The sequence below is a fragment of the Lathyrus oleraceus genome, chromosome 2, assembly GCF_024323335.1.
Source record: "Lathyrus oleraceus cultivar Zhongwan6 chromosome 2, CAAS_Psat_ZW6_1.0, whole genome shotgun sequence".
Taxonomy (NCBI): Eukaryota; Viridiplantae; Streptophyta; class Magnoliopsida; order Fabales; family Fabaceae; genus Lathyrus; species Lathyrus oleraceus.
In genome coordinates, this window is record NC_066580.1 from 107,836,508 (window position 1) to 107,863,978 (window position 27,471).

The 27,471-nt window shown below is 38.5% G+C and overlaps 1 pseudogene; it reads left to right on the plus strand.

Moving 5' to 3' along the window:
- LOC127122110 (phosphate transporter PHO1-like) overlaps positions 1–27,471 on the plus strand; it is a 67,125-nt pseudogene that overhangs the window by 35,352 nt on the left and 4,302 nt on the right.

Sequence of the window (27,471 nt, forward strand, 5' to 3'; positions counted from 1 at the left end):
CACGGATTCCTTAGAGTTCGGAACCGAGATATAGTTCTCGCCTCTCCGAACTCTCTCATCATCCAAAAAAATACTTCAAACCAATCAAACTCTTTTCTCACCGCTGTGCAATTGATCTTGAAACCCTTTTCTCAAACGAAAGGTACTTTGTCTTCAGACGATGCAAAAACAATATTTCCTCCACCTGAACGTGTGAGTAAGCTTGCGACGCAACCCATGAATGTTGATTTGTAAATTCATTTGGTCGTGATGCAAACATTCCCTTTTCCCCTTCTTTTGGGTAGCCAACAATGTTTTTGTCAAAAGACACAAAAATGTTTTCGCTAAAATCGACCAACAAACAAACATTTTCTTCCCAGAACTACGTAAGCCTTGAGTTCTCTGTTGCACCTGGAGATACGTAGGAACGTGATTTATAAATCTTGTCAGGCCCATTAATAAAAAAATTAGGTTTAGTTCCTTTCTTCGCACATCAATATAAAATCCAAAAACATTTTCTCTTTTCTTTTGATCCTATTCTTCTTTCCCTTTTAATAACTCGAGAAGTCAAACATTTCTAAGCTAACACTAATGCGCACAACTAACATAATGGTCCCCGTTTGTTACAACAGACGTGAGAGGTGCTAATACATTCCCATTGCATAATCGACTCCCAAACCCTAATTTGGTTGCGATGACCAATATCATTGTCGTTCTTTCTTGGTTTTTCGATATTTCCCTTTTCCTTTTTAGGAATAAATAAAGTTCGATGGTGACTCTGTTCAGTCCATCCCGTGAGCGTGCGATTGCGCTTCGCTAAGTCGTGTTCTCATTTTTTAGAGGTGCAACAATTCCATCCGAATGCCATAACATACTCCATGAAGAATGATGCCTGCACCAAATATGTTTTAAAAAAATGAACTACTTATACTCCAATGTATATAAGAATATCTCATGCACAAAACAGAAGATACTTAAAATTAATTGAAAGAGATATATAGATAGATACCAGTATACCATAACATATGCCATTAAGAATGATGCATGCACCATAATACTTTAGTGCATTCAATTTTTTGAATCTAACTCCATGAAATGTATCCTTGCAAGGATGAGAGCATTATCATAAGATCTAACACAAAGGACAGAAACACCTAAAGAATCAGAATGGGTAGGTATCTTGTTATAACTTGGCTCACAACTGCCCTGCAAATATATGGAAAGATATCAGTGTTAAGAATTTTTCTATAACACGCCTTTAGAGGTTCAGTTTTTGTTTGATCTATTACTATTTTCAATAACATTGTCTCTAACCGAACCTCATAGGCAAAATCTATTTGTTCCCATGTCAGCATACATGTTGTGTAGAGGAATGAAGGTGGCAACGTTCATGCTTGGAAAATACGACACAAAAGAAGAAAAACAATGTTCATGCCTGAATCAAGAAACGACAACAATATTATGTATGTTCAAAGTAACACATTGTTTGGTTTGGATTTTGTTTGAGTGTTTATATATCATAAACTAGCTTTGTTTGATGTCAGATCATGGGTTGGAGAAATTATCAAAACAAATGGGGCTTTTTCCTAAAAAAATATATTTTAAAATTATCATTAAATAATTTCTAAATAATTATTTAAAATAATGTAATTAAAATTATTAATTTACTAAGAAAAAAATATTAAATGATAAATAATCATACTCATCATTGTCAACTCATCAAAAACAATTTTTTTGTCCCAATCATCATTGTCACGTATACAAAATTGGAGGGGAACCATCAAAATCTCAAGTGATATAAAGTTCAGGGATCAGAAATCTGGTTTTTAAAATGAAGGGATTAAAAATTAAAAAACATCAAAGTATAGGAACCATATTATATCCTACTTCCTTCGTCTCACAATAGGTGTTCTCTTTGAGGTTTTCACACTTTTTAAGATGATAATTAATTGTGTTGATTTCAATGATAAAACAAATATTATTTACTAAAATACCCTTATTAATAATAAATAGTGAAATAGTTATATGATTAAAATACAATAAATAAATGTATGTTAGTGGAAATAAATAATAAATATCATATTGGTATTTTAAAAAGATAAATAATTTAAGACAAATAAAAATATGAAAGAGGACATTTATTGTGAGACAGGGAGAGTAATATTTTATTCTAATAGTAGAATTAAATAATATCACAGAATTTATTTCACATGTAATTTTTTGTAACTTATTTATTAGCAGTAAATTGAATGAATATAATTTTAGAATGAAAGAAGCCAAAATGATTCATTAGATTGAGAGAGAAAATCTAACTACCCTATATAGATCATATATAGATTATATAGATCATATATAGATGCTAGTGGTAGTTACAAGTTAGTTAAAAAAAATTTAACAACCTAACAAACTTTCTAACTAACCAAACTAGAAAACCAATTATTTATACAACAATTAAATCTAGGGAAAACAAATAAAGTTAAGAAGAACAATGGTTACTTGCACATCAAGTTACTCATTTTCATCTTATTTTCTTGTTAGGGTGAAAGATATCCAGAAGATCAAGCTTGACCACTAATATGTGAAATGGTCAAGAGTTGGAGGCTTTGGTGAATATATCGGCTACTTGAGAATTTGAGGTAATATAAAGTAATCTCATTAGTGTTAGACGGTGTGGCTAGTGATCGAGAGGGGGGGTGAATAGATCACCTCTTTAAAATTTAACGGATTTAACGTTTTGTCAGAGTTTTCAAAGTTGGCGGAAAAATCAGTCCCGAATCGACTTCCGTCTATTCTGAACCGCTACTAGAAAGCCGGACACACAAGTTTAATTGCTGGATTTTAATGAGAATGACAGAAACAATTCACACCAGAATTTTAACTAATTGAATGCACTTATCATTAAAGTCTATTTCCAATGAATAAAATCTAGTTAACCGTTTTATCAAACAGTTGGTGTGTATGTGATCGTTAATGAACAGCAATGGAGTTTGATTAAAGTTTTCTTGCCACTGCTGTCTTGAAAAAGAAGCAATCACCACACATTAACTGATATTGCAAAAACAGTTTGAAAAACGTAAAGAGGAGTAAGGTAAGAATACAATACGCAGAGATTTGGTAAGGAAGTTCCCCACGTCGTCCTCGCGTGTGGGTACGTCTCCCTCTCAATTTCAAATGAAATTGAGAACTTTGATTATCAATTATTGCCGAATCCGTTGATACAAGGTTATGATACAAAGACAGAATTCTAAACTCTAAGAACCTCTTCTTGTATAAACCTTCACTTGATCTGAGCACGATCAAGATTTTCCTGCACAAAGTTGCAAACAATTCACCGGTTCCACGACCTGCTTGCGAAATCCCCCGATCTCCAAATGCAACGCTGCGGCTGAATATGTTCTGCAAATGTGACTCCCAAACCCTCAAGAACACTCCAGTTCTTGAAGGACAAACCAGTAGGTTTTTCCTAGAAACCCCCTTCAATCTTCGACTCAGCTAGATCCTCGATCGTTCCACTGCAAACCACAGCTAGATCCTTGATCGTACCACTGAACGTTATCTCGATGCTTCTTTAATCCAAAGAACAAGAATGGTTATGTGTAAATGTTCTTGAAGAAAAGTGATTGAGAAGATGAAGAAGATGAAGTCTCTTTCAGGTTTCTATGTGCTCACAAAACAATTGCTCCAACACTGCTTTTGATCTGTGTTCAATTGTTTTCCCTCAATGAATTCGTATTTTGGTCTGCTGTCATAACCTGTCTTTTATATGCTGCAAAACAGTTGCTGTTATAACATAAAACAGTTTTATGTATTGATGCATAAGAGTGTGTATCGATGCATACTGTAAGTAATGTGAATTTTGGTGAAATTTATTAATCATGTATCGATGCATAAGTCGTGTGTATCGATGCATGTGATTATTTCACTAGTATGTATCGATGCCTGATGCGTATGTGTTGATACACAGGCTGTTTCAATGAGTCATGTATCGATGCAGGAATCGTGTGTATCGATGCATAGAGTCTTTTGCCTTTCATGTATTGATGCATGACTCGTATGCATCGATGCATACTGAACAAAAGTGTTTTGTGATTTATCACATGCTGTATGTATCGATGCAGAGGCTTATGTATTGATGCATACTGACACCAAATGCATTTTAATTGTTATTTGAAGGGAAGTATCAATGTAGGTCTATATGTACAGTTATGCAACAATAGTGTGGGATGAAAAACATAATAAAACACAAATATATCATGTAGTGTAATGCACAACCAACATTTGGATGATGATCACACAATTTGCTATCATTAAAAGTTAATTCAAAGTAAAGAATTCTCTCACAAACTCCCCCTTTTTGATGATGGCAAATTCTTGGCAAGATGTGTGATACTCCCCCTGAGTTTGTGCATATCTGCATTTTCTCCCCCTTTGTCAACATCAAAAAGAGGAAGAAACAGATCTATCAAGGTAGCATAGTGTAGCAGGACATGGCAAAAAAATGGATAACAAGCTATCAATCACAAAGAAGGAAGCTTCAAAGTAAAGAATCATTCACAAAGAATGACGAATAAGGGTAATAACAACAGAAGTAAGGAGAAGGTTATAAGCATATAAGCAGTATGAACGAGTTTAAGAATTACATAAGCTAAACCATATATTGTGCAACAGTTCAAATATGACTTGAGCAGCATGAGATGAAATGCATTTAATTCAAATAGCATCAGTATGTGTCGATGCAAATGGCCATGGATCGATGCCTATCATTCATTTTTGTTTATAACAGGTCTGTGTATCGATACATGCGATGGATGCATCGATGCATCCTGAGCCAGTTGGTTAAAAGAAATTGAAATCTAGAATATATGGATCGATGCATACATGTTTTGTGTCGATGCATACTGATGCCAAACCAGCTTTTAATGACTTTTGATGCAGTATGGATATGCATTATGCACTATGTCATGATGGGTATGTCCAAGGAAGATTCATAAGTCAGATTTTTAATGTGCAAACAATATAGGCAAACAATATATGCAATCACATTTATATTAACAAGAGTAAGAACATCTGTTCTAACATACACAACCACTTAGCAGTAAGAAAATTTTAGAAAGGATTGATATTACCTCTGTTGGCGTAATCTTGTGATGGATAAGTGTCATCTAAAACGAATCTTAGTAACCAGGGTGAGGCATAATAAAAATAAGAAGAAACATGCTTATCCTTATTCAGATTTCCGTTGGTAGGCATAGGGGTGTCAATTGATTTTGAGTCATTCATTCCAAAGCGCTTGAGTAGTTCTCTGCAGTATTTTGTTTGACATACTGCTGTACCCTCATCAAGTTGCTTTATCTGCATTCCTAGGAGGTAATTTAGCTCCCCCATGAGACTCATTTCAAATTCACCCTGCATGACCTTAGAAACTTCTTCGACCAAGTGTATGTTAGTTGAACCAAAAATTATATCGTCTACATAAACTTGAACTAAAAGGATGTGCTTTCCTTTGTGCTACTAAACGTGTCTTGTTCCTAGTTATCACTCCGTTTTCATCAAGCTTATTTCTAAAAACCCATTTAGCACCTATGATATGATGATCTCGCGGACGAGGGACAAGTTCCCAAACGTCATTTGTTTTAAAATTGATTAAGCTCTTCTTGCATGGCCATTAGCCAAAATTCATCAATCAAGGCCTCTTTGGCATTTTTAGGTTCTACTTGTGAAACAAAGGCAAAGTTACTTATCTTAGAACGGGTCATTACTCCCTTTGAAATGTCTCCCAAGATGTTGTCAATGGGATGGTCTTTTGAGGATTTCCAAGCTGTTGGAAGCTCCTTCACATCAGCTGTCTTTTCTTCCTCATTTTCTTCATGACTAGTATCTTCCTCCTTCTCATGGGCAGCTGTCTTGGACTGATCAGTTTCCTCAACAGCTTCCTTGAGTATGTCTTCTGTAGATACACCTGCGTCATCAAAAGAAATACCTTTTCCGACATTTTTCGGATAAGACTCATCAAAAGAAACATAGACAGATTCTTCAACAGTAAGTAAATGCTTATTATATTATTTACTCTTACTCCCTTAAACACAATGTTTTGTTCAACATGTTCAATTTTGCAGCAAGTTTTTGTGAAAGAAAACTTTATAACCCTTGTCACGCAATTGACTTATGCTTAACAAGTTGTGTTTAAGCCCCTCTACTAAATGGACATCAGAAATAGTAGTGGTAGAGGGATTACCTACACTACCTTTGCCGAGTATAGCTCCTTTGTTATTGTCTCCATAAGCAACATATCCCTTCTTCTTTGCTTTGAAGTCTATGAAAGGCGATATGTTACCGGTCATGTGCCTTGAGCAGCCGCTGTCAAGAAACCATCTTCTATCTACGGAAGCAAGGCACTCATCCTACAATATCAAAAGAGAGAATTTGGTACCCAATTTTCATTGGGTCCGAGTGGGTAAGTGCTAACATGGTTGCCTTTTGGCTTCCATTGATAAATACCTTTAGGAACAAGAAATCTCCTAAACTTGCATTTCTCAATGGTATGGCCAGCACGACAACAATAATGACATAAACCATGATGATGTGTTTGTTGTTTCTTGTTCATTGAATCCTTTAGAATAAAAGAGTATTTTGCATATGGAGGATTCAATGACTTCTTGAACAACCTAGAGTCAACGGCATAAGTAACTTTAGGTTGTAGCGCCTTATTTAATTCGACCTTAAGAGTGTTTACCTCTTTTTGCCAAATATAACAAGCGTCACAATACCTAACTCTACTACATCCATCAATGTCAATAGTTTTTGAATTTTCTGCAATACTAGCTTTCAACGCTTCTAAATCAATTTCAGCTTTGTTTACTTTACCTTCCAAAAATGAGAAAATATGTTTGTCGGAAGATAGTCTTTTAAAAGCATCTACAGCTTCGTTATGCAGTTTTTCAAAAGCTATTTTTAGTTCCGAAAAAGACATAGAGGAGAAATTATTGTAATAGGCTTGTTTTACCTTTTTGTCATTGTTTTTCTTCTTGTGGTAGGACAGATTTTTGGTGTGAGCCGTAAGGCACAGATTTGCGGTTTCATCACTATCACTTGAACTTTGTGTGCTTGATGAATCACTATCACTTTCCCATGCAACGTAAGCTCTTCTTTGTTTGTTGTACCCTTTTGGTGGAGCTTTTCCTTGATCCTTATACTTCATAGGACAATCTGTTTTATAATGTCCAGATTTACCACAATTAAAACAAGATCCTCTTCCTCTACTCTTCTTATTCTCTTCATATTTTGAATCTGTAGATTGTCTTCGAAACTTCATGAGATTTTTGTCGGAATGCTTGACTCCATTCTTTCGAATGAATCTATTATATCTCCTTACAAAATGTCTCATTTCCTCATCATCCGAATCTTTGTCACTACTAGAATCATTGTCACTTTGCTCTTTTAGTGAGGACTTAGAGCTAGAGGCCACAAGAGCTATTGGCTTCTTCTCTCCCTCTTTGTCTCTTTTCTTCTCCTTTTCCTTCTTACTTTTGTTCTCATATTTTTCAAGACTTTCCAATGCTTGCTGATGTTCTTCCAGCTTTCCAAACAGAGTTGTAATCGTAAGTGTCGTTAGATCGTTGGCTTCCTTGATAGCTGTTACTTTAGGTAGCCATTCCCTGCTAAGACACCTCAGAATTTTATTAGTAGCAATTTCATTGGAAACAGGTTTTCCAAGTGCATTCAACCTATTAGTGAGATGAGTGAATCTCTTTTGCATGTCGGAGATAGATTCTCCTTGTTTCATGCGAAAGAGCTCAAACTCTTGATTAAGTGTGTTAATGCGGGACTGTTTTACTTCAGTCGTACCCTCATGGGCAACTTCTAAAGCATCCCACATTTGTTTAGCTGTCGTGCAATGGGATACTCGATAATAATCATCAACACCAAGTGCTGAAATTATTATATTTCGAGCTTTCCAATCACACGACCACTTTTTCTCATCTTTCTCATTCCAATCAGATTCTGGTTTAGGTACTATGGCGCCAGCCGCATTTGTCATTGTAATTTGAAAAGGACCGTTTTCAATGGCAGCCCATACTAACCTATCCACAGAATTTATATGAACTCGCATGCAGTCTTTCCAGTAGCCGTAATTTTCACCGTTGAAAATAGGCGCTCTATTATACGCCCCCTTTGGTTCAGAATCCATACTGTTACAGGCAGCCACAGAGCACCAGCGAACCGGCGCTCTGATACCACTTGTTAGACGGTGTGGCTAGTGATCGAGAGGGGGGGTGAATAGATCACCTCTTTAAAATTTAACGGATTTAACGTTTTGTCAGAGTTTTCAAAGTTGGCGGAAAAATCAGTCCCGAATCGACTTCCGTCTATTCTGAACCGCTACTAGAAAGCCGGACACACAAGTTTAATTGCTGGATTTTAATGAGAATGACAGAAACAATTCACACAAGAATTTTAACTAATTGAATGCACTTATCATTAAAGTCTATTTCCAATGAATAAAATCTAGTTAACCGTTTTATCAAACAGTTGGTGTGTATGTGATCGTTAATGAACAGCAATGGAGTTTGATTAAAGTTTTTTTGCCACTGCTGTCTTGAAAAAGAAGCAATCACCACACATTAACTGATATTGCGAAAACAGTTTGAAAAACGTAAAGAGGAGTAAGGTAAGAATACAATACGCAGAGATTTGGTAAGGAAGTTCCCCACGTCGTCCTCGCGTGTGGGTACGTCTCCCTCTCAATTTCAAATGAAATTGAGAACTTTGATTATCAATTATTGCCGAATCCGTTGATACAAGGTTATGATACAAAGACAGAATTCTAAACTCTAAGAACCTCTTCTTGTATAAACCTTCACTTGATCTGAGCACGATCAAGATTTTCCTGCACAAAGTTGCAAACAATTCACCGGTTCCACGACCTGCTTGCGAAATCCCCCGATCTCCAAACGCAACGCTGCGGCTGAATATGTTCTGCAAATGTGACTCCCAAACCCTCAAGAACACTCCAGTTCTTGAAGGACAAACCAGTAGGTTTTTCCTAGAAACCCCCTTCAATCTTCGACTCAGCTAGATCCTCGATCGTTCCACTGCAAACCACAGCTAGATCCTTGATCGTACCACTGAACGTTATCTCGATGCTTCTTTAATCCAAAGAACAATAATGGTTATGTGTAAATGTTCTTGAAGAAAAGTGATTGAGAAGATGAAGAAGATGAAGTCTCTTTCAGGTTTCTATGTGCTCACAAAACAATTGCTCCAACACTGCTTTTGATCTGTGTTCAATTGTTTTCCCTCAATGAATTCTTATTTTGGTCTGCTGTCGTAACCTGTCTTTTATATGCTGCAAAACAGTTGCTGTTATAACATAAAACAGTTTTATGTATTGATGCATAAGAGTGTGTATCGATGCATACTATAAGTAATGTGAATTTTGGTGAAATTTATTAATCATGTATCGATGCATAAGTCGTGTGTATCGATGCATGTGATTATTTCACTAGTATGTATCGATGCCTGATGCGTATGTGTTGATACACAGGCTGTTTCAATGAGTCATGTATCGATGCAGGAATCGTGTGTATCGATGCATAGAGTCTTTTGCCTTTCATGTATTGATGCATGACTCGTATGCATCGATGCATACTGAACAAAAGTGTTTTGTGATTTATCACATGCTGTATGTATCGATGCAGAGGCTTATGTATTGATGCATACTGACACCAAATGCATTTTAATTGTTATTTGAAGGGAAGTATCAATGTAGGTCTATATGTACAGTTATGCAACAATAGTGTGGGATGAAAAACATAATAAAACACAAATGTATCATGTAGTGTAATGCACAACCAACATTTGGATGATGATCACACAATTTGCTATCATTAAAAGTTAATTCAAAGTAAAGAATTCTCTCACAATTAGTCCTTCTTGCACCTTCAATTTTATAACGTGGCAGCCAATGTCCAAATGCTTGACTCTCTCGCGAAAGACAGGGTTAGTAGCTATGTGCATAGTACTTTAACTATCACAATAGAGCACAACTTGTCTAATACGATCTTGACCAATATCCTTTAATATGGAAAGTTATTCACTACAACTTCATGGTAGCAGCAACAATAGAATTGTATTTAGCTTTAACTGAAGAACATGACACAAATCTTTTCTTCTTAGATTTTCATGAAATTAGAGGATAACTAAGAAAGAAACAATAGTCTGGAATGGATTTTCGAGTCTCTAAACATCCTCTCCAATCTGCATCATTGAATCCTTGCAGTTGAAGAGCTGAGTTTCTTGGGAAGAGTAATTCACATCCTGGAGCATTTTTCAAATATCTCACAATTTGAAGAGCAGCTTTATTATGTTTTTTAGTTGTTGATGACATGAACTGGCTCAACTGTTTTATAGCATGAGAAATGTATGGTATGGTTGTGGTTAGATTAATTTACCAATCAATCTTCTATAATCACCAACATTCTCAAAACTAGGGTTGTCATCACCACTTAACGTTAGTGTAGGATCAAGAGGTGTACTTGTTGGCTTTGAATTGCTTATGCCTGAATCTTCAAGTAACTCCAGACAGTATTTTCTCTGAAAGATGGAAATACCACTTGATGATTGAGCAGCTTCCAACCTTGGGAAGAATTTTAAGTCTCCTAAGTCCTTGATGAAAAAGGTTGAGTGAATTTCTTCCTTGAATGACTCAAATTCAGCTAATTCATGATCTTCCAATAATATATCATTGATACACATTAATAATGCAAAGAATGTAATGTTAGTGGACTTGATAAAGAGAGTGTAATCAGCTTGTCCTTGAATCAAACCTTGTTTTAGAAGGAAGGAAGTAAGTTTGGTAAACCATTTCTTACTTGCTTGTTTCAATCCATAGAGGGATTTTGTGAGTCTGCAGACTAAGCTTGGCTTAAGTGGTTAAACCCCTTGTGGAATCTTCATGTAGACTGCTTCATTGATATCCCATGTAGGAAAATATTATTTACATCCACTTGATGTATGTTCTGCCTCTTTATTGATGCCAAAGCAAGAAGAACTCTAATTGTGGACATTTTAGTAACAAGACAGAATGTTTCAAAATAATAAAACCCTTAATTTTGTGTGAAGCCTTAGGCCACAAGTCTAGATTTGTATCTCTCCACAGTTCCATTTGCATGTCTCTTAATTTAAATTCCTATTTTCTTCTAATAGGACATCTTCAAGCACTATATATTGATATGTAATCGAGCGATCAACTAGTGTCAAGGTCATCTGTGTTTGCTTTGGTTCGTCACACTTCAACTTTCTCATCATGGATAACAACATCATATTGATGCTAGCTCCTAAATCATATAATGTGTGATTAATGGTGCTCCTAGAGGTAGATTCGTGTTATCCCATGTCTAATTCGCACGTGGATCATATATTTTGGCTTGCATAATAGTTATCCACTTGGGATCCTTGCTATCAGATGCATAGCATAATGGTTCAGAATCATTGGTGACGACTAAGGTGTATGTAAGATATTATGGTGAAAGATTTGTGTGGTTGATATATGAGGTTATATGATAAGGTTAGATGGTGATGGGGTGACAAACATAGTCATTTATATAACTAGGTTTGTTGTTGATTCTAGTGGACCGTCTGATATGTTGTGGAGGCATTAAAATTTATTCACGAGAGTTATTGGTTTCACAAGTTTCAGGAGCATTATTGTCTTCACAGGTTTAGTTTTGATTAAAAATAGAGATTTCATCAACTGGAACATGTTCAGGTTCTTTGTGGTTTAATGGTTGATTGGTTTGGTTTAAGTATTTATGCTTGGTAAGAAAAGAGAGTTCAAGTTCATAAAACAGAAAATGCCTGGAAATTGAAAAATAGTTGGAATTAGTATCTAATGTAATGTACCCTTTCATACCTTACTTATATCTAAGTAAGACTACTTTGTTGGCTCTTGGATCAAACTTGTTTTTGTGAGGATTGACATTGGATACATATCACAAGCATCCAAATGTTTTCATCATGATGAAGATTGGTTCTTCACCATATAAAATCTCATGTTGAGACTTGTCATCCAAAACTAAAGTTATGTTCTTTTTAGGACAAATGTTGGAAACAATGTCTGAGACAATGTGTACAATAAGCTTATAACATATTAAAAGATAATTGGAAATAAATCATAAAGCAATAAAGAACACGAAGGATTCTTAACCCAGTTTGGTGCAACGTTACCTACGTTTTGAGGACTTCAAACCCAATAAAGGAAATTCACTCTTAATAGTATTAGAACAAATAGGTAAGCAGTTACACCAAAAAGAGTAACCAGTTACACTTGACATTAATTAAATCAACTTTAGTAGTAACCGGTTACACCTATGAAAACTCTTCGTTTCTGCTTTTTGATTGAGCCTCTGACCTTGCTGCAACTGGTTACCTTCCTGTGGTAACCGGTTACAGTACTTGAATTACTTGAAAAACATCAACACACCACCTTATTTCAAATGTTGCAAGTCTACCATGTTCATTCTCATCTTCAACCTCTTGAACACATCATTTGTGACTCCATTAGTCGACAAATCAGCAACTTGATCCTCACTTATGCAATATCTCAATCTTAACCTTCCTTCACTAAAAAGTTCCCCCAAGTAGTGAAACCTCATCTCAATATGTTTTCTCCTCCCATGTGAAATTGGGGTCTTAGGAAGAATAATCGCAAAAATGTTGTCAACTAAGAGTGTGAAAACCTCACCCGCACTACTATCCAGCTCCTCCAATAGATTCATAAGCGACACAGTTTGGCACGCACATAACGAAGCCGCAATATACTCAGCCTCACAAGATAAGAGTGTAACTATCGGTTCCTTCATCGAACACCATGAGATTGGTGTCGCACCGAACATAAAGATGTATCCAGTTGTAGACTTTTGATCATCTTTTCTCCGCACCAATTGGAATTGGTAAAATCAAGCAAATTGCATTTTATGTTCGTATCTGCTACGGGAAAGAGAATTCCGCAACCAACAAAACCTTTGACATAACGTAGGATCCTCTTGACTGCTGCCAAGTGAGACACCTTCAGTCTCCCCATGAATCTACTCATAATACCGACACTAAACGCCAAGTTCGGTCGCGTATTTCACAAGTAACGCAAGAATCCAATCAACCTCCTATATTGAGTTGGATTAACATCTTTTTCATCATCATTCTTAGAAAACTGTAGCCTTGGTTCAACTAGAGAAATGGCAGCATTGCAACGCTCCATTTCAAACTTCTTCAATATCTCAAGAGCATACCTTCTTTGGTGCATGAGCAATCCTCTTTTGGACTTGTGGAACTCAATGCCAAAGAAGTATGTCATGAGGCTAATGTATGTCATCTCAAATTCTTCCATAAGTTCACTCTTGAACTTTGAAATACACTTTTCGTTGTTGCCCGTGATTAATAAGCTGTTTACATATAGACAAAGGGTAATTACTCCTTCACTCGTATCTGTTTTCATATTCACTTCATGCTCGGAATCACATTTTTTGAAGCCATCATCCTTTAGGAAACCATCAATTATTTTATTCCAAGCTTTTGGAGCTTACTTCAAACCATATAATGCTTTCTTCAACTTATAGAATTTCAGCTCTTGGTCTTTCACATCAAAACCAAGGGGTCGTTCTACATATACCTTCTCTTTTGGGCTTCAACGACATGTTGTTATGAACTTCCACTTTCCTCGGAATTGGAAATTTTGGTTGTAACCGGTTAGAGATTTCTGGTAACCGGTTACAACCTTCATGTAACCGGTTAACGTCTGCTGGTAACCGGTTACACCCTGCTGCACTTTCTTCAATTCATCGATTACAACGTCCCTAATGATCACGATCCTCCTGTTTAATGCATCAAACAGTTTGTAACCACCGGTAGAGTCATATCCAACAAGTATCATCACTTCTCCTTTATCATCCAACTTCTTTCTAAGTTGACCCAGAACATCTCGGTATGCAACGGAACCAAAGACTCTCAAATGGTTCAGATTCGATTTGAATCCCGACCATGTTTCCTACGGTGTTACATTTTCAAGCTTCTTTTTTGGGAACCTATTCAATAAATTGGAAATGGTGGATATCGTTTCTCCCCATAAATCTTTCGGCAAGTTCTTCCCCTTTAACATGCTTCTCACCATGTTCATGATCAATCGATTCTTCCTTTCGGCCACACTATTTTATTGCGGTGTATATGGTGGTACTACCTCATGTACAATCCCTTCTTGATCACAAAACTTCTCAAAGACATTTGAGACATATTCGCATCCACCATCTGTTTTGATCACTTTGAGTTTTTAACCACTTTGCCTCTCAATCATGGACTTGAACTTTTTAAACACTTCGAATACCTCATCCTTTCTCTTGATTAGGTATGTTCGTAGTTACTATGATTATCGATAAATGTGACAAAATACTTATTTTAACCAATAGAATATACTTGCATCGGCCCACACACATCTGAATACACCACCTCCAGGTGATTCTTGGTCTTACGTTCTACATCCTTGCTGAATTTTCCCTTATGTTTCTTCACTTTCACACATTCTTTACAAATTCCAGCCGGTATGTTGATCGATGGTAGCTCGGTTACTATTTCGTTCTTTTGCAATTCTTTGAGATCTCTAAAGTTGAGATGCCCAAGACGATAATGCCATATCCAATCTTCTCTACTTGCTTCAATAGCAAGACATCTATGCTCCATAACATTCAACTCAACCTTGAAGTTCTATTGGTAGCCATAGGCGCTTTAAGGAACCAAAACTCCTATTGCATTCATAATGCACAACCCATTGTTTTCCTTGTGAATCTTGTAGCACTTCTCAAGAAATTGATCAATACTTAGAAGGTTACATTTTATTCCAAGAATGAACAAGACATCTTTCATCAAGGAACGTCCATCATCCCTTCTCATGATAAAAACATCACCAATCCCATCAGCCATTAGAATGGTATCATCCGTGAACTTTACTTTGTTCTTCATGGCACAATTAATTTTGACAAACCAATCCTTTCTTTCCGTCATATGAGTTAAACAACCCAAGTCCAAATACCAATCATCATTGTATTAAACTCCTTTCAGACTCATTATGACGTCTTCCTCTTCGTGCAACCGATTAATCGTATCATCCAATCGGCCATAGCTAAAACTTTTAGCATTGTTTGAGCCGCTACGTCTGTTGTCCCGCAGTTGTTGGCTGCTACAATTCCCTTTCTTGATCATGACCAAGAGTGTATTCTCTTCATCAAACTCTTGTCTTGCAACCTTGACTTCACCCCCTTGATATTCCTTCTTATTCGCATTGCACTCTTTTTCAAAATGACTGAACATTTTACACTTATAACACTACTCATTGCTCTTGTCAAACTTCTACCTTTCACCTCTAAAGTTTCCTTGACCACCATGTTTATTATAGCTGCTCTCACTCCATTGACATGTCGAATTCTTTGAATTTTGGTTCTCTCTTCCACTAAAATTCTGAAAATTCCCTTTGCTATTCATGGTCCATTTTCTTTTCGATCTCTTGTTCTTCTAATTGAAATGAGCTTGCAAAGTGATCTCCGTATTTTCCTTATCGTTATTCCTCTCTTCCATGATTTGCTCATGAGCCTCAAGAGAACTTTGCAGCTCCTATTTGCTCATCGCAATAAGATCCTTTGACTACTCAATCACCATAATTATATTGTCAAATCTTGGTGTTAAATAACGCAAGATTTTAGGGACAACATACTGTTATGGAAAAGTTTCTCTTCATGCCTTCACTTAATTCACCAACTGAGTGATTCTCGTTGCGAAATCTTTGATTGTCTCCTTTTCCTCCATTTGAATCAATTTGAGTTGACGTTTGTGAGTTTGTAACATCATTACCTTTTCCTTGTCAGCCCTTGTATAGACCTTCTCTAAGATCTCCCATGCTGCTTTGACGATTCATTATCACCAACTTTCTCACAGTTATCGCCATCAACACATTGATGGATCAAGAATAGCGTTTTAAAGTATTTCTTCTTCTCTTCCTTATGTGTTGCTTGTTGTGCCCCTATTTCATTTTTAACAATAGAAGTAACACCATTCTTGATCAATTCAAGAACATCTTGGTAGCCAAACAACACCTTCATTTGCTTGCACCACTTGTCTTAATTCTTCGTATCAAGGATATGTAGGTTTTTAGGGATTCTTTCATTGGAGACAGAATTCATGTTGCACACAAGGTGTTTGTGGATCTGAACCAGGCTCTTGATGCCAAATGTTGGAACAAGAGACCACAAATTTGGTGAATAATGGTGGAGAAACTTTAGAGGTGGAAAGTGAAAAAGGAGAATTGAGAGAGAGAGAGAGAGAGAGAGAATTGAGGGTGAGAGATTATTATTGCATTAACAATGGATGAGTGTGTATCCTAAACACTTATACATGAGATACAATATAATTGGGAACTTAATTGACCAAGTAAAATAGTAGAAAAATTAAAATATCGCGCTTGTAATCGGTTACATCAAAATGAGTAACCGGTTACATAACATGGAATTAAACCAGTTTTAGTGGTAACCTTTTCAACTTCTTCGCGCCTCCAAACGACTTCTCCAGAACTTCCCATACTTCTTTCGCTGACTCTACATCCCTAACCTTTTCAAAGTTATCTGCATCAACACATTGATGGATTATAAAGAGAGCTTTATACTCTTTCTTCTTCAATTCTTTATGTGCATCCTTTTCTTGATCTGTCACGTTTTCTAAAAGCGTTGTTACTCCTTCCTTCACAAGATCCCAACGATATTGATAACAGAACACAACCTTTATCTTATTAGACCAATTATCATAATTATTGTTCTTGAAAATCAGAAGATTTGCTGGAAAATGCGCATTTGGATGATTCATTACCATCGTGATTTTCTTCCCAGTTATCTCTTCGACCATATTCACCATCCACGTTGCTTGACATGTACAAAAAGAATTAGCTATGTACTCTGCTTCGAACGACGATATCACAACTACTGGCTCCTTTCTCAAACCCTAAGCAACTGATGCACCACCTAGCATAAACATATAGCCAACTGTGGATTTTCGATCCTCGACATCACTACACCTTGAGTCGGTGTATCCCACTAATTTGCATTCTTTTCCTTCATCAGTTGCAGGAAACCGAATTCCATAGTCGAGAGTTCCTTTCAGATACGTTAGCATCCTCTTCGTCGTTGCGAGATGTGATACCTTTGGCTCTTGCATGAATCTACTCAACATACCTACAATGTATGCTAAGCCAGGCCTTGTGTTAACAAGTTATAGAAGTGTCCCAATAATTCTTCTATATTGGGTTGGGCCGACATTATCTGAATCTGAATCTTTTGACAGTTGGAATCTGAGCTCAGCTGGAGTCGAAGTTGGGTTGCAATCTTGCATCTCAAATCTCTTGAGTACTTCTCATGTATACCTTCTTTGATGCATTATCAAACCTCTACCACTCTTGTAGAATTTGATGCCAAGGAAATATGAGATGTCACCCAAATATGACATTTCAAAATCCTTGTTGAGATCATCTTTGAAGTCTTCGGTCACCTTCTTGCAGCTACCTATTATCAACAAGTCATCGACATAGAGACATAGTATAAGCAATTCACTTTTGCTTCTTATTACATATATTCCATGTTCAGTTGTACACATCACAAATTCCTTCTCCCTTAGAATTCATTTATCTTATTGTTCCAAGCTTTTGGAGCTTGTTTAAGTCCGTACAGGACTTTATGCAGCTTGTACACCTTTCTTTCTTCGCCTTGTTTCACAAACCCAACTGGTTGTGCAACATAAACTTTTTCTTTTAAGGGGCCATTCATGAATGCACATTTCACATCCATCTGAAACATCTTCCAGTTATTCACGTTTACTAGACCAACAACCAACCTGATTGTTTCGCACCTAGCAACAGGCACAAAAACTTCGTCGAAAACAATTCCTTGTTTTTGAAGAAATCCTTTCGCCACAAGTCTCGCCTTATATCGAGTCACTTCTCCTTTGGGATTCGACTTCACCTTGTATACCCATTTCACATCGATTTACTTCTTGTCTTGGGGTAATTCGATAAGTTACAAAGTGTTGTTGACTTCGATTGACTTTAGTTCTTTGATCATTTCTTTCACCCACTTCGAATCTTTCAATGACTCAGCTGCATTGACAGGTTCGACATATGCATAGAAAGCATAGTGTGCCAACTCACCTTTTTTATTGACCACATCATCTGGTGTAATCACACATTCTTGTAACCTTTCAGGCATGTGTCTTGTTCTTTGAGGTCTACTAGGGCCTGCTTCACCTCTGACTTCTTGTCGAACTTCTATTTAGACTTCAGTAGTTGGTTCATCACAAAATATTCTCACTGAATCCTACTTAACATTCTCAGTCCAATCCCATTCCTTAAGCTCATCTATGATCACGTCCTTAGACTATGCACATGTTTGCCTACATTCTGCGTGAGAAAGGTGGCTTGGACTTTCTATAACCAAGAGAAAAAAAATGATTTAAAATATATTACAAAATGAGCACTTAGTTATCCCTGCAATTTTTAATATTAGGTTGGGTTTACATACGAAAACCAAAAATACTAATGTCGTTGATCGGGATGACCCAACCGACCCCCGGTTCCACATCTCTTAGCTACTTGAAAGCGTGGCCCTAGCCATGTTGTTGATTCACCCCAGGTGTTTAAGGATTTGAGGATCCAAGAACATCACCACCACCTGCAGCAGATTCCCTAAGATATTCAGTCAATGTGTATGCAATGAAGCGATACTGCCATAGCTGAGTTCGTGACCCATGCCAAAGTAGTCAGGGTTTGTTTGGGTTATTGGGGTGCGACTGGGACGATTGAAGGATGACATTGGTGTGAATGATTTGTTGAGGAAAGATTGAAGTGGTTGTTATGGTGTTTGGTAGCCATCTGGTTGTTGCATGTTTTTGTTTTGTAATGTTTGGGCTTCTTGGCTATAGTAAGAGGGATGGTTGGTGTTAAATGATTGTTGATTGTAGAGGAAACAATGGACCACAATGAAGGGGGATAAATTTATCCTATGATGTCAGACTAAACTGAAGTTGGTGCAACTGTGGCAAGTTCCAAGCCTTCCATATACCATGCTCCCAAGCCATGGTGACATGCGCACATACTCGCCAAGACGCTTACAACCATCTATCTGATGTTTACAAAGTCATTAACATTATGAATATCTACAACGAAAGCTTCGCAGTGCTAACAATGGTGGAATATTAACCTCCATATCAAAGGGACATGATTTGGCACAACGATGAGATGCGAAGAAAGAAAAAAGTACGCCAAAATAGCATGTGTATTAGAACAAAAATGGATACGGCTAATCAAATGATAAGATAATGTAGTATATGTCGTCAGCCCGGACACAATCAGAAAAATTATTCCAATGTCAGAGCACCCTCTGCATCATAATTTAGTTTCTCCTTTCAATTTTTGTAACCTTAAACTTTGTATATTAATAACTTTTTGTTACAACAATGTTAACAATAAGCACCACCCCAGATTAAACACACTTAAAAACAACAACACTTTCCAACAAGAAACCAAATATCACAAAACGAACAACGACAAGTCTAAATAAACAACACATACAACAAATAATAAAACAGATAAAAATACTTAACCACACCATTTAAACACAATATTTCTAACTGATTACAACAATCAAACTGATATCATTTGGTCCAAACATCATTTCCATCACATCCTTATCATTTTTAACTCGCACCCACCCACGTAGGGTATCGTGTCTCTCAATACTTCTATTTTTTTTACTTTCAGGTATGTCTCCGTCTAACCAACGAATCAACTCCCTATGTAGTTGCTTGAAACTACAAATGTTCTAGATGAGCATCTCCATCGGAGGCTTGTCTCTCGAATAAATCACATTTCTTTTGTGACGACGAAGATGAACCATATTTGCAATAAATGAGAAGAGATATGAAAAAATGAATCACCCCACACATCTATTTATACTAAAAATAACATAACACACACTAGTGCCAATCCAATTGGCAATTGCACTTAAAACTTACACATAGACGCCAATTGAATTGGCAGCACTAGGTGCAGAGGCCAATCCAATTGGCGCCACCTATTTAAATTTGAGAGAAATCGTCAATTAGTATGACAATAATGCTTCAAAGTTGGTTATTTTGGAAAAATATCTAAAATATAGGTTATTTTGAGAATTTAAAAAAAAACTAGATTATTCTGTCGCAACCTGAAAAAAGAATGCGAAAAAAAAAACAACCGGCGAAAAAAAGAAATGACAGAAGAGTCGCCACCGTGTGTTATTTATCCTGAAAGAGGGAAAGGAAACGCTCGAAGTAAACCCGGGAGAAAGGAAAGGAAAATACAAGGTCTCGCAACCAAATCTTGGGTTCGGGAGCCGATTATGCAAAGGGAAGGTATTAGCACCCCTACGCATCCGTAGTACTCTACGGGATCCACTTTTGTTGTTCTTGTCTAAAGGGTGTAGGTTTATCTAATATACTATTTACTAAAAGGGGGGTCAAAAGAAAATGACTCGCACGGATGTCGCATCCACTGCATACGTATCTCATCTGAATATGAGAATCAGAGTCTTCGTAGCTCGGCTACCTAGGGGTTAAAGAGGAGTGTGCTCGCTAAGACATCGCGTCTTATGCCTAGGTATCTCATATGGAATGAGAATCAGAGCAAGCCATAGTTCGGCTAACTACGGGGGGTAAGGGTTGTGTTTTGGGGTGAACGACGTTACTACGTAATCTACCGGATGCTCGACCTTTGGAGACTTACTCGCCTGTAGTAGAAGGAGTAAACATGTTCTTAGGAGAAGAAAAATCAATGAGTTGGGGTGTTTTAGGGATGCTCATGCAAAAAGGCAGTCCTAGACAAAAGAAGCGCACTACCTTAATTGACATGCAAACGGGAGACTATACGAAGCCTAGCAACCCTATGAGGAGACGATCACACCACACAAAACATGTATCTTAAAGTAAACATGCTAACAAGGGGTCTCAAACATACATGGGTAGAGCTTTAGTCAAGAGGGGTCATATCAACCTCGACAGACAAGCCATGGAATAGGTAATCAAATGTGCTCTTAACCACTAACATTGAACGTCAGGGTGAGCAGATCAGAAGGGTAATGAGGATAAGACCTCATAGCTCTTAACCCTGGCCAGGGTGAGCTTATGACAAAAAGTGGGGATTCAGAAGGTGGAACCCTCTCCACTGACTGACCGGACAAAAGACCTTGGGCTTTTGTTCTAAAGCATCGACACGTAGTGTGATCTTAAAGAACGACACACTAAATAACGGGGGATTGACTACTAATCCCTTTTATCTGTCAATTGCCTCTTCAGGGAGGTCTTTAGCACTGATGCCTCTTCTTGGAGGTCTTTGGGCACAAAAGTAAACAAACAAAAGAAAACATTGCCTCCTATTGAGGTCTTCCAGCTAAGAAAGCGGTAAAATGCGGGAAAGATAAAGGATCAAGAGATCTACCACACGGATAAAGATCCGAAGTAACAACAACTAAAGGAATAAGAAACCCAGAGATCTCTCGAGATGGCACCATCAAAGAAAGCAAGTCAATACAGGTAATCGGAATAAATCTCCAAATGGTATCCCACAAATAAAGTGGAATGCCAAGCAAGCTATCCTTTCAAGAGTCATGTGAGCCCTCACAAAAAACTCAACAAACAGGTTAGAGTGACAAGATGGGGCGCAATCAAGAGTTGCCCCAAATCAATATGTAACCACATGAATCATGCCATTAAAATTCACAAAAAGAGCTCACAAAAAGCAACCAAGTCTAGGAGGCCTAAACCTCTTGTTAAAAACATGCATCAAAAGGGTATCAAAATTCAAAGTCAGGGGCAAGGATCCACACATCAAGACATGACATACATACTAAAACATGTGCCCACATGCAAAACCTAACGATAATACCCCATACATTCAGAGCATTCAAATTGAAAGCATAGAGTAATGGAAATAGGGCAAACCTGATTGGAGAGATCGAATGAAATTGAATTGCCTGGTTGGGTTTGCAATGAAATCTGAGGGTTTATATGAGATGGAATTGGCTCTTTGCAGATGAGTTCCCTTCAGTCTCTGGAGGTTGCTCTGAACTCTGTTAGCTCTTCTCTAACTATCTTTTTCCTAGGGTCTTTTGGGAGATGGAAGTCTAGAATTTATAACCTGATTTTTGTGACTTTGTGGGCTCAAAAGAGAGAGGTCCAAGTCCAAGATTTTTCTGTTATATTTTATTTATTTTTATTTTTTATTTATTTATTTTTTTTTTTTCGAAACGCGTGGGCTTCGCCTAGCGAGCATGACAGTTCATGAACAAACTTTTGCTCCTTCAAGATTAACGTTTTGACTGATGAATAGACCCCATTTGAACATGTTGGAAGTATCTCAAGCCATTCCCTTGTGTTGACTGATCACCCAGATAGGACCCACAAAGTGTCTTGGATGATATTCAAGTTTCTTGGATCTAATTCCGATTGACATGATGAAATGCAATATGAAATGTTAAATGACCTAAAAATGAATGCATGCATGAGGGGGAAAATTTTGAGGTATTACAGCTGCCCCTATTCAATCAACTGGAGACCCGAAAAGGAGATAGCAGCGACTTTTGCACTTTCGTGATATCGAGGGATTGAATACAATAAAAGCCCGAAAATTTGCACTAAAGTGAAGTGAAGTAACAATGCCTGTCAGAATCGGCAAAGAGGTGGTCTTGAAAGAAGAATTCGTCTGGTACAGTGAGAGTCAGTCTGAATACCGAAAAAGAATGTTAACCTGGATACCAAAATAAATGGTAATACAGAAATAACCATGGCCTAAATGCCGCTCATCAGTCTGAATACTGGAAATGACTTCGATCTGAACATCGGAAGATATGAGATTATTAATATCGGTCTGAACACTGAGAGGCTGGCCTGAATGCCACAAGTTGCGTCGACCTGAATGTCGGAAACTTCTTCAATCTGAACATCGGAAAACTGGCCTGAATGCCACTTCGATCTGAATATCGGAAAATTGGCCTGAATGCCACTTCGATCTGAATATCGGAAAATTGGCCTGAATGCCATAAGTTGCATCGACCTGAACGTCGGAAACTTCTTCGATTTGAACATCGGAAAACTGGCCTGAACGCCACTTCGGTCTGAATACCGGAAACTAGCCTGAATGCCACTTCGGTCTGAATACCGGAAACTGGCCTGAATGCCACTTTGGTCTGAATACCGGAAACTGACCTGAATGCCACAAGTTGCATCGACTTGAATGTCAGAAACTTCTTCGATCTGAACATCGGAAAACTGGCCTGAACGCCACTTCGGTCTGAATACCGGAAACTTCATGCCTGTCAGCATCGGCAGAAATAGGGAAAGATAATAGAGGCGGCGCATGGGCCAATGACACTTGCTGGGGATAATAAAGGTAAGTCATGAACAATCTTCAGTCTGAGTACTGGAAACAACTTCTGGCTTATCACTTGGGATACCGAGAATGTTTTATGCTTACATGCGTATGTTTGAATTTTTCAATGGCGTAATGCTCCATGAAAATGGAAATGCTACGCGATTTGGGAGGATGCAATGCAATATGATTCTACATGCAGGGATGCGAAATGCTGGGTAGAATGCCAAGCCGAGGCAAGGGAATCTGCTGGGGAAATGATCACCATCTTCTGGACCCTGACAAGGCTGTTGGAGATGCACAGCGTAAAGAACTCTATGGGGAAATGACCCGCCACACGGTGTTCTAGCAATGACGAAATACCGAGACTCTGACTGGGGAGAGAACGACATTGAAAACCTGTTGTTGGGGAAAGCGATAGTGGTTCTGGCAATCATAATCTGCGAGAGAGACGACTTAGCAGGGGAAGCAAACACCGATACGGTACCGAGATTCTGCTTCAAGGAAAGAGACCATGGATCTGGCGTCGAGATCATCGAACCCAGAGGAGCAGCCGCTTCTGCTGGGAAGATACAGTCTGGCACTGTCAACTCCGCTGGGGATATATAGTCTGGCACTGTCAACTCTACTGGGGAGTGTATATTCTGAAACAAACGCTTGGGGGAGGTACAGTAGTGAGAGCCTGCTGGGGATCGAAGAATCCAATGCTCTGATCGGCTCTGCAGGAATAAGATACCAACTTCGATTGTTGGGGGAAAACATTCGCGATCATCGGATGGGAACCTTAAGGAAATGCCCCGAGGGTACCTGTTCTGAATAGACGATCTAAAGCACTTAACATTTACAACAATTTTAAATGTTTATTACGCATGTACCTGTAAATCTCTTATGTTTCATGATGCAATGTTTATCAAAAATTCGGACGTCATTTTTGCAAACAAAACAGTAAAATGAAAATGAAAACAGAGAGCTACTAAATAACATGATTTTATTGATTGAATGGCCTCTAAATAGGCATTTACATCAGGAAGCAATCCCTGGAAAGAGGTAATCGCACAAAAGATTAAAACAGAAATTAATCTAATGGCAATGTGAAATGGATTTCTATTGGGTTCCAATTCTGCTATGACTTGCTCGTCTTCAAGATCCTCCAGATGATCAGCTTTCTGAAAAGAGTGATTGAACTGTTTCCTATCCTTCAAAAGTTTCCAGTCATTGACACGAGATGAGATTCAGAACTACTCAGAACGCAGTCATTCGTTTAATCCCTAACTTTTGCCTGGATCGCCCTTTTCGGGTTTTCAATCCACCGGGATACCCATTTTTGCCTAAGTTGCCTTTTCAGGTTTTCAACTTACCGGGTGTACGATCTTTTCATTTTTAATCCCTAATTTTTGCCCGAACCTTTTCATTTTCTTGGTTCGTCGGGATGCCCATTTTTTGCCTGGACTATTCTTTTTACTGTCCAGCGGGTCTTTTTTATGCGAAGTATTTTTTAACTGCGTCTGAGTTCACAGGGGAAGTGAAGTTTTCACCATCCATAGTTGCAAGTATTAAGGCCCCACCATCAAAAACCTTGGTGACAATATACAGTCCATCATAGTTAGGAGTCCACTTGCCCCTGTGATCTGTCTGAGGAGGAAGGATCCTTTTCAACACTAAATCTCCGACTTGGAAACATCGAGGACGCACTTTCTGATCAAAGGCTCTCTTCATCCGACTCTGATACAACTGCCCATGACAAATGGATGCCATTCGCTTCTCTTCGATAAGACTCAACTCATTAAACCTTATCCGAACCCATTCAGCTTCGTCTAACTTGACATCCAATAGGACTCTTAGAGAAGGAATCTCCACTTCAACAGGTAGGACTGCTTCCATACCATACACAAGGGAGTAAGGGGTTGCCCCGGTCGATGTACGTACTGAAGTACAGTACCCATGCAAGGCGAAGGATAGCATCTCATGCCAATCTATGTACGTAACGACCATCTTCTGCACAATCTTCTTTATGTTCTTATTTGCCGCCTCAACAACGCCGTTCATCTTAGGGCGGTAAGGGGAAGAATTGTGATGCTGAATGTTGAAGTTCTGGCACAACTCCTTCATCATTTTGTTGTTGAGATTAGAACCATTATCAGTAATGATTCTTTCGGGAATCCCATAGCGACAAATGATTTCTTTCTTGATGAAACGGGCAACCACATGTCTGGTGACATTCGTGAACGATGCTGCTTCGACCCACTTGGTGAAATAGTCGATGGCAACAAGGATGAAGCGATGCCCATTGGAGGAGGTCGGCTCAATCTTTCCAATCATATCGATGCCCCACATAGCAAAAGGCCACGACGAAGACATCACATTCAAAGGATTTGGCGGCACATGTACCTTATCAACATAAATCTGGCATTTATGACACTTCCGAGCATATTTGAAACAATCAGATTCCATGGTCATCCAGTAATATCCCGCTCTCAACAATTTCTTAGCCATTGCATGTCCGCCGGCATGAGTACCGAAGGAGCCTTCATGAACATCCTGCATTAACATGTTTGCTTCGTGTCTATCCACGCATCTAAGCAGAACCATGTCGAAGTTCCTCTTATACAGCACATCGTCTTTGTTCAAGAAGAAACTGCCTGCCAATCTTCTCAAAGTCTTTCTATCATTGTTGGATGCCCCTGCAGGGTACTCTTGATTCTTCAGAAAGTGCTTGATGTCGTGATACCAGGGCTTGTCATCAACTACCAGTTCAAAAGCAAACACATACGCGACCCTGTCGAGGCGCATCACATTGATCCTGGGAGCATGGTTCCACCGAATCACGTTGATCATGGAGGATAGAGTATCAAGAGCATCTGCCATCTGGTTCTCATCACGAGGTATATGATACAACTTTACTGTTGTGAAGAAAGTCAACAGTCTTCTCATGAAATCTCTGTAAGGGACTAGATTAGGCTGGAGAGTATTCCAATCACCATTCACTTGATTGATCACCAGAGCTGAATCTCCGAAGATGTCCAAAGTCTTGATTCTCAAATCAATGGCTTGCTCAATACCCAAGATACAGGCTTCATACTCAGCTTCATTATTGGTGCACTCAAAAGTCAGACGAGCAGTGAAAGGCATGTGGGCACCTTTCTGTCGCATCGCGCGAAAAACCGGCGGGAAAAGAAAGAAACAACAGAGCCGCCACCGTGCGTTATTTATCCCAAAAGAGGGAAAGGAAACGCTCAGAGTAAACCTAGGAAAGAACATGGTCTCGCGACCAAAGAGGATGGGTTCGGGAGTCGGTTATGCGAAGGGAAGGTATTAGCACCCCTACGCATCCGTAGTACTCTACGGGATCCACGCACAAAAGGAAGGAAAATGGTTGCTAAACACTGCTCAAATATTCACACACACTGGCTGAAAGAAACGAAAGAGACTGACTGAAACTGAACTCGGCAGGATGTCGCATCCTGGGCCTACTTAGTCTATCAGGCACAGACATCAGAGTCCAAGTAGTTCGGACTGGGGAAACGACACATGCTCGCTAGGATATCGCATCCTATGCATACGTATCTTCTCGGACGAGAGAAGAATCAGAGCATTCGTAGCTCGGCTGACACGCACACAAACAATCACAGGCAAAGGCAAACGTGGAGCCCGAATGCCAATCACTGGACTTACATCAGCATCCGAACCTAAACACACACAAAAGACAAGTAGGGAGTCTGGGACTCAGCCTACAACTGTCAAACACAAACAAACAGACAGCAAATACTAAGGAGTACGGGGACTCGAGCCTAGCAAAGGTCAAACAACACACACAAAAGAAAAGACAAGGCGCCCGGAGAGATCAGCTCAATCTCCTGCCTACATACTTCATCTGGTATGAAGATCAGGGCGATGTAGTTCCCCTACGCAGGGATAAGGATCTAGCCTAACCAGATAACAGAGGGAGACACAACTCTAGGGAGACTACGACTCGAGCCTAGATGTTGTCATGCAAAATCAACCCTAAGTTATGGTTT